The sequence below is a fragment of the Xiphophorus couchianus genome, chromosome 14 (genome assembly GCF_001444195.1).
Source record: "Xiphophorus couchianus chromosome 14, X_couchianus-1.0, whole genome shotgun sequence".
Classification (NCBI taxonomy): Eukaryota; Metazoa; Chordata; class Actinopteri; order Cyprinodontiformes; family Poeciliidae; genus Xiphophorus; species Xiphophorus couchianus.
In genome coordinates this window covers 18,414,877-18,427,270 of record NC_040241.1, presented here as the reverse complement: position 1 = coordinate 18,427,270, position 12,394 = coordinate 18,414,877, and the positions used below count along the sequence as shown (strand labels likewise).

General features: G+C 40.9%; 1 protein-coding gene across 4 annotated transcripts in view; it reads left to right on the top strand.

Annotated features, from left to right (window-relative positions):
- kdm6ba (lysine (K)-specific demethylase 6B, a) overlaps nucleotides 1–12,394 on the top strand; it is a 108,712-nt gene that overhangs the window by 37,894 nt on the left and 58,424 nt on the right. For all 4 annotated transcript variants that reach the window (XM_028038267.1, XM_028038266.1, XM_028038270.1 and 1 more), the window contains exon 4: nucleotides 2,778–2,832. The gene's annotated coding sequence lies outside the window, so the exon portion shown is untranslated. The remainder of the gene's footprint in view (nucleotides 1–2,777; nucleotides 2,833–12,394) is intronic.

The window sequence follows — 12,394 nt, the reverse complement described above, 5'->3', positions numbered from 1 at the left end:
ACTGATCGGTGTATAAATGTGTGTTTGTGAGTGCCACTGGGTGAATGTGACTCTAGTGAAAAGTACTTTGAGTGGTCAAAACGACTGGAAAAATATACAGAATTAATGAATGCGCACAAAATGTCCTTTAATTGGTATGAATTGGTGCCTGGTTGGTATTAAGTATTCCATCATTTTTGCCTAAAAAACTTTCACTGATGATAAAAATGACCAACTTTGATTCTTCTTCCCTCAGTAACAACCTCCACACCCAAGAGTGTGGCTGTACCTGTAGTAGGTATCAACAGAAAATGTTGGCTATGTCCACTGTCTAACCACAGCAGGAAAATATATGCAGCCAAAGTTGGGAAATAACAGCACTGAAGAACGTGATGATGAGGCTTTCCTGAGTTGTTTTCATCGTGTTAACAATACCTCTGCGTCTAGATGATTATTATTGACAAAGATGTCCGCCTTTTAAACTAAAGCTGCAGCCTGCGATGTCTCGTTGAATAACAGCCAGTTACTTTACGGAGAAGCTGAGTATTTGTGTACGGTTCCAGTAAATATCCATGATTCTGGCAGCAGAGTTGTGTTCAAAGCTCCGTGTCTCTATCTGAGCGCGGCGCTGTTATTGTAAACACGCTGCATCTTCAGAGCTTAGCTGCTGTCCCACTTAACTGGACGAAAAAACAGGCTTTAGCTTCAATTATATGATGTCTGATATTGCGCCTTCTTACATCATGCTTGTGGCTTGTTTATGTGTTTTATTTGGTGCTGTGTGTGTGTGTGTGTATGTTGTGTTTGTCCGTCGCTGTTTTTGCCAGCCTGGATGTCCGAGAATATCATCACTGTGGGTGTTTGTCTGGCAGCTGTAATGGCTGCTGCTCCGAGTCGTACATCAAGTTCTGTTCATTAGTTTGTCTTCTTTATTTTCAAAGCCAGGATTACATCAGATTATTCAAAAAATTATAACTACTGTGTACTTTTTCTGATAACATGTCCTCGCATCTCTGAGTTTGATTAAGGATTTGTGTCTTCAGAGCTCTGCCTCCGACTGTCTGATCCAAAACTATTAGGAGGTTGTTTTTTTTTTGTATTACTATTTTGAACTTTAAACTCTAAAGTTGAATGTGAAGCATCAACATTTAAGCTTTTATTTCCAGGATACTGAATGTAGAACTTTATCTGTTGCAACTGTAAAGGTGAGCAAAGGGTAAGAGATTTTAAAAATGGATTCTTTTAAAGGAAAATGCAGCTCAGTGGGGTTGAGGTTTCCACACTGAGTTGGTGTTGTTTGTGAGCACAAATAATTTTTAGACCTTTTTAGAATTATATCCAAAAGAAAACAGCATTTAAGAAACCTTGACCCTATATTTTGTTTTTTTATCTGTATTTATTTTGGATTTAGCTAACTTTATCACTTTTCTGCTGATTTTCTTTATGTGCTTCAAACCATCTGTTGCCTCGTACTTGAATGTATTTCGTGTTTTGTTGGGATTTTTATGTATCTAAAGATACAAAAGGGACAGAAAAAGATTTTATTTTATTATTACCAAGTAAAAAAATCTGAACTGCTTTCCTCTTATTTTCCCCCCATTCCTCTTAGAAAAATCAACCAAACTCAGTCAGATTGACTGAAGAGGATCTACACAAATCCATCTCCCAAATCTTTTAGGCCTGAACTTTAATTAGGCCATTCTAGCACTTGAACCTGCATTAAGCTAAAGCAGAAGTCGGCAGCTCCAGTCCTCAGGAGCTGCTGTCCTGCAGCTTTTACCTGCATCCCTGCTCCAACACACCTGAATCAAATGAAGGGTTAATGGCAAGGCCTTTAATTAAGCCGTTTTGATTCAGGGATTTATCCAGAAATTACAGGACAGGACAGTGACCCTGGAGGACTGGAGTTGCTCACCCCAGATCTAAACCAGGCGTTGCTTTGACTGTGTAGATATTTGTACCATCTAACCTGCATGATAAAACTGAAAAAAGATAACAGGTGAAACAGTTTAAATATATGGTGTCGAAATGAATCAAATTAAGTTTATCCAAGTTGATTTATTAAGTTGTCAAGTACAAATGTAAATGTATTAAGTTTTGCAAACGTCATTTAATTATATATATATATAATATATAACATTTAACACTCTCTTTTTTCACTGTAGCTCCATCCACCTCACAGTAAACGTTGACCATGATGCTGCCGCCTCCATGTTTCAACTGCAGTGTTTTTACAGTGAACTATCACCTATTTGTGCTACTTGAAGCACAATATTTCTGTGGATCTCCAGTTTATTTGTGGAAATTCAGTTTCTCTCATAGAGCATCTAAAACATTTGAAAGAAGATGTAACATGGGAACCTTGACGCTACTTGACTTCATGCCAGAAGCACCATTTATTTTTCTTGGTGCTGATTGGCTGAACCCCCAAGACTGTACATATTATGATTTGCTGTAAGTGCTTAGATGATTTCCATTATCTGTAATAATGTATGTTAAGCTATATTTGAACTATTAAAATAGGCAGTTTTATGATGGGTTTTCTAGTATTTCATCTACTTGTGAACAAATCTGGTCCCTTACCTGCGGAGTCCAAAAAACTTGTAGGTTTATTCTACGTGTATTGAATTTTTTGTTTTGCTTTCTGTCATACATTTAGTTACGGTAATGCATCGCAGCATTAATGTTTGTGATGAAAAGATGTGAACAAAGGTGTGTGTTTCTATAAAACGTCTTCACTGATCACACCGCTTGATTCCGACTTATTTCTACCATCTGTTTTCTGTTTGATTTTTCAGGTTAGCCCACCCGCTTCCAACCCACTCTCACTCGGTGTGTGTGCAGCCGTGGCAGGTAAGCAGCAGCGGTTTATGAGTGTGTGTGTGTGACTGAGTTTCTCCTCTAATAGATTATCGATGCACTTCTGGGTTGGTTGGCTTCAGCAGACAGTGGAAATGAGCCTGGGCTCCCCCGAGGAAACAAGATATGCCCAATACAAACTCCTCACAGCTAACACACACACACACACACACACAAAAACACACGCACACCAGGCGAGACCATGAAGCGCATTTCGCACAGTCGAACACACACTCGCGTACAATTAGACACACCACACACCTGCTGGGTTTTCAGAGAAAGCCGAGCTCCATTCTGCCTGCATCTAGAGATGAAAGGAGGAGAAGAGGAGAGACGAGGAGGAGGAAGAGGAGGAGGCAAACAGGGAGGTGCAGGACAAAGAAAGGGAGAGCAGATAAAGAGGAAGAGGAGGAGCGAGTATGAAGAGTGACAGCCAACTCTTCCACCTCTCCTCCTTTCTTGTGTCCTGATCTCCTTTGTGAGCAGATGGGTGGAGGTATCAGATAGTAATGAAAGCCAAAACAGGAAGGGGGGAAAAAAAAGCCCATAAAAACACACCGGCAGTCCACACACACACACACACACTTTGACTCCAGCACACAGGAGCAACACTTTACATCCATTGTTGCTTCTGCTCTCGTATTTACGTTCATGTCTGTGTGCGGCGCTGCGCTGCAGGCGTATCCATGTCAGCCCTGAAGAGGAGCTGAGAGTGAAAGACGGGGAAGCTGTCCAGACGGACGACGAGTCGGACAAATGAGACGGGAAGCAGAACGAGGGGACACAGCCGGAGTCTCTGGGTCAGCAAGATGCAACCAGAGACATGATGGAGAATTAAAATGTCTCAGTGGCTTTTACCCTTTTACCTCGTTACATTTTAACCACAAACTTTTATTTTACCAAAATATTTGCGGTCACACCAACACAAAGTAGCACTCAAACTTTTTGGCAAGCAAAATCTGGAAATGTCACGTCTGTTTCTTTTCAGTCTTTTGTTCTCCGATTCTGTCAAATAACATAAATTGGGCTTCAGAAGTCAAGCAAGTTTATTAGTATAGAACATTATAGCAACGATGCAACTAAAAGTACTTGACATAAAGAAGAAAAAAACAGAGCATTGCAGCAGCAAAATACAGAAAATTGATGTTAGGTTGAAAAACAGACTTCAGTTTTTGATGTTCCAGTTATCATTAATTAACTCTATACGGGTTTTAATAAATCATTTTTCTCCCTTTCTTTATTTTTTGTTTAAAAGAAATTACAAATGACAGAAAATATTTTCGAAAACTTGCTTTTATTTCAATCACTTGAATTCAAAGTCCAGCTAATTTCAAACTGTAAAACAAGATGGCAGCTCGACTGAACTACAGAAACTCCAGGAGTGACTTTGTGAAAATAATACAGATTAAAAAATAAATAAATAAAGTGGAAGATGTCCATACAGTACCACATGTAGACAGAGGAAGGTGGCTGGTCCGTGAAATATGGAGCGAAAACAGAAAACTTTACTCTTCCTGGCTCATTGGCAGCTGTTCATGCCGCTGTGGTTCATAACGAGGAAAGCCTCAATTTAGTGGCACCCGGATTAAAATACTTCCACCCGTTAGACAACTTCAGCCTTCTGGAAATGTTAACATTCAGAACTCAGCTCGTTAGGCTGCAATCAGATGGCTTTCCCGCCATGTTTGTATTGAAAGCGTAGCACTGATGGAGCGAGCTAATGACCGGAGCCGAGCTCGACTGGCTCATGCACAGATGCTCAAACGCTGCTGCGGCGAGGCGACGCGGCACATAATGGTGGAAAAATGGTGGACATTAACAAAGAAATAAATAAAAAAATCAATGTCGTTGAAGTTATTAATCAATTACCTTGTCAATTCAAATTGCAACAAGCAATTGTTTTGTGAAAACCTCAGAGGTTTGTTAGAGAACAAACAGGAAGAAGACAGCAGGCAGGTCGAGGAGGAAGTTATGGCCGAAAGTAAAGCTTAAAAAATAAGCAACTTTGACCTCAACGTCTTGAAAAAGGTGCCACAAAATTGATTATTTCAGACTGCAACAATCACAACAAACATGTAGACGGTATCAGTATGAGTCTAACGGACTGATGCAGTGACCATCCTGCAGTGAAACATGGAGGTGGCAGCGTCATGCTGTGGCTTATGCTTCGTTTCAACAGGAACAGGTAAACCAGTCAGAGTCAAACAGTCCTAAACGACCAAATATTTATTTGTGGAAACGGCTTAGCCAAAGTTAAAAACAAAATCCAGACTAGAATTTGGGGCAAGCCGTGAAAACTGACACTCTTCACAGCACGTTTACTTCGTCTGTGCGGTTTATTGTGAACGTCTGGGCCTTACGTTCACTCCACCTCTGTCTCTGCCAGAGCGCAACGTTCTTCTGATGCGTTTTAATTTAGATGTTGCTCATCGGCGCATGCAGCTCCCCCCTCGAGTAAAACTTGAGGAACCGAGCGGAAGAAGAGGTGAAGGTTTAATATTTGAGCGGGGATAAAAGAAGCAGGAGACTGGGTCTGAAGCAGTGTTAATTGAACACAGCTGTACCTCGTTAAACATTAATTGGCAATTAATCAGCTCACCCACACCCTTCAGTTGAATCATATATTTATGTCTTTTAAAAAGGGAAACGGAGAGAGAGGGAATAAAGTGAATTATCCACAGTGTGGCACAAAGGAAGTCTGTTCCAGCTCTTCCTTCCTTCCTCCCTGTCCCGGATCGTTCTCTCCTCCATCTCCTCACCCATCTTCTCTCTCTCTGCCTCTCTCCATGTGCCTCATTCAGCACATTAATCGGATTTTCTGCCTTTATCTCCATTTCCTTTCCGTCATATGCCTGTGGCCTATCCAGAGATCGAGACGGGAGGGGGTGAAAGGGAGATGTTCCAACAACAAAGAGGAAGTGAGAGGAGGGGAGAAGATGGAGGAGAGCTGGTGGTGGTCCTGATATTCCTGGTTGAAGAAAATCAGCAGAAGAGTCAGAATTTCAGAAGAAAACAAGAGATTTATTCGTCTAAATTCTCTGGATTTTGTGTTTTTATGATGAAAATGTATGTAGAAGGTGGAAACTGGCAAAAGCAATGCACAGGAGATGCAGTGTCTTTTACATGGTTTTCACAATGTTACCATTTCAAATCTGGCATGCATTTGATTAAGTTAAAGATTAAAGTCACTATCAAGGACGAAAACTAAACTATTAATTTTCAAACTGCCACTCAGGCATCTTGTTTGTCCTCCTAGAGCCTCGTTCCAGCTGTAACATCCAGTCCTGCAGATGTTTCCTTCATGCTCCTCATTTCAACACGTCTGCAGCTGCCGAGTCGCAGGCGTTCAACGTTCGCACCACCGCTGAGCTGTCGTAAATCAAGTGGGCTAGTATCACTCTGATCAGTTTTCTCACAACATTAATTAGAGTGCCAAGCGTGCGCAGGTTGAGTAAATTAGGGCGGCGCTGGAGGGAAGCGGCTGAGCGTATTGCTTTAAGGTCGGCGGCGTGGCAGGAGTCCTGACTGGGGTCTAATTTGTGACGACTAAATTGCAATACAGAGAGAACGTAGGTGTTTTTCATTAAAAGAAGATGGAGATCTTTGGCTTCACTCGAGCACAAACTAATCTTAATAAGCAGCTCTGTACGGGAAGCTTCTCTGCCTTGGTTTTGTCTGATTTTCATGTGTTGAGACGTTTTTAGTTACTTTGACTTTGTCCCTCTTTTTGTCATTTCTTCTTTGTACTCTGATTTTTCTTTCTTTCATTCTTTTCTTTCATTTTGCATCTTTGCAGCCCTGGCTTGTGAGTTCATGCAGCTGTTCTCGATGTGTCATCTGAGCAGAACCTTTTTCTTACATTCAGTTGCTGCGTAGCACAAATGCCGTCGCAGAAAGAAAGTATCAGGTATTCCCAAGAGTTCCGTACTTAAGTTTTTGTAAAGTACGAAATGTTTTGGCCAGGAAAATTTTGTCCTTGCCACGTTGAGTAAAAGAACAATTTTTCTTTGTTCTTGCACAGTTTCCATCAGCTTTTATAGTTGCTGATGAGGCACCCGTCCCTCCCTTAAAGAAGGTGTGGACTTTTTTCCAAGGTCACGCCGACTTGCAGGATAAAATTTACACTTCCTTAATATTCCCAGTGGCTTCTGTTGGACTTTTACCTTCCTGTTAAAACCCACTTACATCAACAATCCTGCAGATGTGGTGAAAAGACCATCTCTTGTTTATCTTTCCCATGATTGCAACTTACTTAGTATTTATTTTGTGGGAGGGATTTATAGTTGCATCTACGAATAGTTACATGGTTTATTACATTTCAGCTCCACTTTTAGCCTTTATAACTGTCTGACTGAATTAAAAGCAACAATACCAACAAGTCAAACAACAGTTGTAACAAAATAAAGACTATTTAGGTTTTTGACGTCTTTGGAGAGCGAAAGATTAGGGTGATGACATAGAGGCCTCAAAGATATGGAGTTCGTCACTAAAGATATGGTCAGGAATTGGTTGCTGTAATAATAACAAATGATCATTGTGAAGGGTATAAACCTTTTAATTTTTTCTTAAAACGTGTTTAAAACACATTTTAAAATTGCTTCCTTGTCTCCCGACAAACATCTGTCTGTGTTCACGTCAGAAACTAACCGATCATTTAAATCTGCAAAGTTTATACCTTGCTTAACCCCTAACCCTGTCACACCGTTTTTTGAGGGGCTGAATATATCTGACTGCGCCTGAGTATTTCATACAGTAATAAATGGATTGACTCGTCTCCTACTCTGTAATTTAAATAATCTGAAGATTTAGGAGGAGAATATTTTAGTCTCTGATCGAATCAACGTCTGATTCTCTACTACTAGTTTATTATTACTGGGAATAGTTTCCAAACCCTTTTATGTCGTTAAAGTTGGTCATTTCAGTCTGCTGCTTGAGGCACTTTCTGTTCTTACAGTAATCTGTGCCGTAAACCCAGTTTGTCCAGCATTTCCAGTGTGACTAGCTGCTCTGCTCCAGACCTGCAGGCTGTCATAATCTCCACTGAAAACACCAACAAGGATAACCTGCCTTGGCGACACCAGTTGGTTTTTACACGCCTGTCCCTCGATCTTTTACTGTCCCGGCTTGCACCTTTCCTCTCCGCCTCTCGTCTGGATTTCTTTCCATCTCGCTCGATTAAATGCTCTTTTAAGCGCTTTGTTTCCCCCTCTGTCTCGTGTCATTATCTGATGCCCCTTCTCTTTGCTCTCTTTATTTGCGTCGTTTTGGCTGCGTCCCAGAGTCGTCCTCTGTGAATCCATCGAGGTTTCCTTTTTGTTTGCCGTCCTGTCCTATCAATTGCCATCTATCTCCGCTCAATGTCAGAGTTTCTCTTTCTCTCTCTGTCTGGCTCAAATATTACAAATACAATTCCGTATTGGCTCAGGGCCAAACCGGCGCAGCAATGAATCAATGCAGCAATGGAGTTATGTAACTTGCCACCTTATTGACCGGTCTGTCTTCTTTCTTCCCTCCTGGTTGATTTCTTTGCTTCTTACTCCATTTTTTCACTTCCTATATCGGCGGCTACAAGCTATTTAAATCACATGAACGTTGTTTGTAATTGTTCTACTGAAGGCTTGTAACACACTGCAGAGTCTACGCTGTAATCTGTTATTTCCTTTCTAAATTGAAATAGAATAATTGCTTTAATTTCATCAGAGTTCAACAAAAACACTGTTGATACCTTTTAGTTGATGACTACGTGGCGATCCATTTGTTCTTTTGCAATGATTAATTACAGTACACTCAGAGCTCCTGGCAATACAGCAGAAATTAAATATTGACAGACTCACTATTGGCTGCATTGTGCGTTCTCTCTTCAGTTGTAATCCATAAGGTCAGGCGGTGAGTTCAAGCCTCTCTTGGAGAGAAGATGCTGCAGTGAGGTAAGGTTAGGGTTTCTTTTGGTGATTTTCTTATTCCTGAGGAGACTTGGCTTAATGATTAAACATTCTGAAGGTGGTTCTGGGTTTAAATAAAAGTTGGGTTAAATGCCGAGGACATTTGCCTTTCTGCTCAAATGGACCGTTCTGTTCAGTGCAGCGTTTTCAGCGTTTTTGTTTTCAGAACTATCTTTAATTATTCATGGCACAGATTCATCAAAGTGGTGGGAATAGTCTGCAGAGACTTCGGTCCGTATGAACTCCTTGTCAAGTTCAAGAAAGCGGTTTGAGATGATTCAGGCTTTGCAACACGCTGCATTATCCTGCAGGAAGTGGGGATGGGGATGTGTTCGAGAAGCGGAGATGGACAATTCTGCTGTGATTTACGAAGGCCAAAGCTTGGTTATCTTGATAATTGATGAGCTAATATATACTAAACTTTAAGCCCTGCACAATATATCACAAATATATATCTATATCGGTCTGTGCAACGTTCATATCATAAAGGATTGTTTGGAGTCCAATAATTGTTTGAGAATATATTCTGAGCGTTATTAACTTTCACACAGTCCAGCTACTTTTGGACCTCAGTGCAGCATTCGACACTGTTGACCATGATGCATTATTGAATATTTCTGGAGAGCTGAGTCAGATTCCCTGGTCCAGTACTTGACTTGACTTATATGAATCGTACATAAAGAACAGAACAGGGACTTCTTTGAGTTAGTAGGTAACTTCTCACTAGAGCAGACAGAAATCTCATGTTGGGTACCCCAAGGCTCAGTCCTGGGGCCCCTGATGTTTAGTATCTACTTTCTCTCACTAACTCAGGTATAACAGGTAGTAAGATTACCTACCATAACTACACATGTGATACGTGGCTCTACATTACAATGTCACCAGGGGACTCCAAACCCATCCAAGCACTGAACAGATGCTTGGATGAGATCAATATGTGGATGTGTCATAACTTTCTCCAGCTGAATAGAAGCAAAACTCTGAAGCTTTTCATTCAGAACCAGGGTTCTGGATGAACCAGGACAGTCAGAGGGGCTGTGAAATGCAGGTGCAATAGCTCCAACATGTGACGCGCAGATACTTTTGTCACCATAACTTTACGTTATCTGATGGGTGGCAGCCGGCGTGTTGTGTGATCCAAACAGGAGCAGAGAATGAGTCAAACGGTTACAGCGGTGCTGTAACAAAACTGTTACAGCTCCGCTGATTAGGTCGGAGCTGTAACAGAAAGCAGCTGAAGAATTGCTGATTGCGAATAATAATTTACTATCAGTTAGTGCTGAAGTGAAGGATCTTGCACTGGATTACTTGTGAATAAAGTTAGCTGTTTGCTCAGACCTGGACTCATTGTTGGTGCTTGGAGTTATTGGTGCACCATGTTGCGTCATAAATGGATTTATTGTAGCATTCTGTGACCTTGGGAACCTTTAATTTCTTGTTATTTATTTGTTTGATCTTTCTCTGTGGTATTAAATATTAAACTTACTCAAATATGTATGCAGTTATATATAATTATTTTACTGTTGAATAATAATAAACTCTTTCATCAGACAAAAACTATGTTAGCTTCCAAAAGCTTTGGAAATTAATTCTTAATAACGTATGGAAAAATGTTTATTGACTTTAAGGATCTTCTTAATCAAAATAAACTTAATATCTATTAAAATTAAATATTTATTCTGATTAAAAACATCTTAAGAGGGTAAGGTCGGATACATTTGCAGCTTTCAGTGCCCTGCATCTTGCATCAGCTTTTAGTGATCCAGCAGGAGATTAAATTAAGCTATTACAGAGCACAGAAGCTTTCAGCCTCTGTTGCGTGTGCTCAGCTGTTGAACTTATGGACCTTTACCATTCAGTGTTTGTGTCTTGGTATTGAGTTTTCAATCTAGTCCTGCAGTCAGGAGTTATCTTCTGGTGCCTCGCTTCTTTATAGAGCAAACAGGCCAGACAGCTGAGCAGTCCATAGGAGTCGGAGAGCGCACTAAAAGCGCTTATCTTTCCTCTCCGTTACGCTCTGAAAAGTGTGCAGCTGTATTTTTTTTTTTTCTTTTTAAATGTGCATGCTGTATTTTCCATACCATCACCCTCCACCCACCATGCCCACCCCCACTTCCTTCCTCCTGGGCTTCTGATTGTACCCTTTCCGCCGGCTGTGGAATCCAATCTTCCTGCACATGGCTTGCTCTCAGAAGGACATGCTTGTGTGTCGTTGGAAACCCAGTGGTCTATCCCAGGCTGTGAACATGAGCTGCAGGAAACGTCTTCCAGAGAAAAAAAATGAGAAAGTTTTGTGCAACACAGCAGCTCATTCTGAACCCCCCTCCCCTCTTCCACCACCTCTTGTTACTTTAAAAGCCTGAGCACAGCGTCTTTAGTTTTCTCCACAGTACAGGTTGCACCAATGGATTCTTTAAAGAGCACAGAGTAAAAGTTAAGCTGAATAAAACGGCTGGTTGTTAAAATGCAGGGTTTCTAAATGTCGTTTTGAAAAGCTTCCACACAAAGCAACACTGTGCTGAACGGCTAACCCTTAGTTCCACAGTTAAACTGCGATTTCTCAGAAGAAACGTTGTGACGGTCCTGTGGCAGTCAGCCCTGCTCTGTTTCTGCTCTGCATATGGATGCTTTCATCCAGGTTGCATGGACTGAGGCTGACTAGAGCATCGTTCACCAACATTTCTGTCTTGAACTTCTCTAGACACTTAGCAGCCTTTCAACAAGAATGCGACCAGAGACAAATCAACTTTGATAAACTTGAACTCGAATGAAAACCTTTGGAAATGAATTCAGGAAGTGGAAAAAGAGCCAGAACTAGAAACTCCAGAATAGCAATCATCTAGTTACATTAATTCAATTAGCATGAATAATTTGGAGCTTAAATCTAATCAAAGCGCTAACTTGATTTTGAAAGAGGTTGTCGGACATAAAGGTGAGCACTATTTCAGTCCTATTTCAGACTTTTAGTGTGTTGTCTTGACATAAAGCCAGTGAGACCTTGCCGGTTCAGCATTGATACTTTTCTAGGTCGACTTGAACAATTTGACACAATTTTGTGACTTTCTCCTCCCCAGATGATAAATTATCCATTTTGTCTCAAAAGCCCTTAGACTTTTGGTAATACTTGAGTTTCTGTTTGTCTGCTGTATCTTTAGAGCCACATTTTGAATGGGAGTGTTTTGTTTTGCATGCATTTTATGCAGTCATGAAATTTGTGACATGTAGTTATTAACTGGTAGTTCTGATTTTTTTTTTTTAGTCCACCTCAAGATGTATCAGAGTCCTATTAGATTTTATGTCTGAAGCAAACAAAGTGGGATCTATCTAAGGAGAGTGAAGGTACATTTTAAAGGAAGTGTTGCACTAGCAAAGAAAGCAGGATGTTTTCAGCCATTCATTGTTCCAGGACAGGAACAAGCAAACTCTGCTCTGGCTGAAAACGTGGCCTTTTTGGTTCTTGGGAGGGAACCCTGACGCTTTGGAAAGTGAATGAATGAGAAGGGAAACATGTTGGGTTGGCCGCTGCCTCTCCTGGGAAACTTGTTGTGAAAAAGGTGATTAGCGTAGCACAATAAACAGAAACCTTAGGCCTGCTGTAGTAGAAGGTTGCTCTG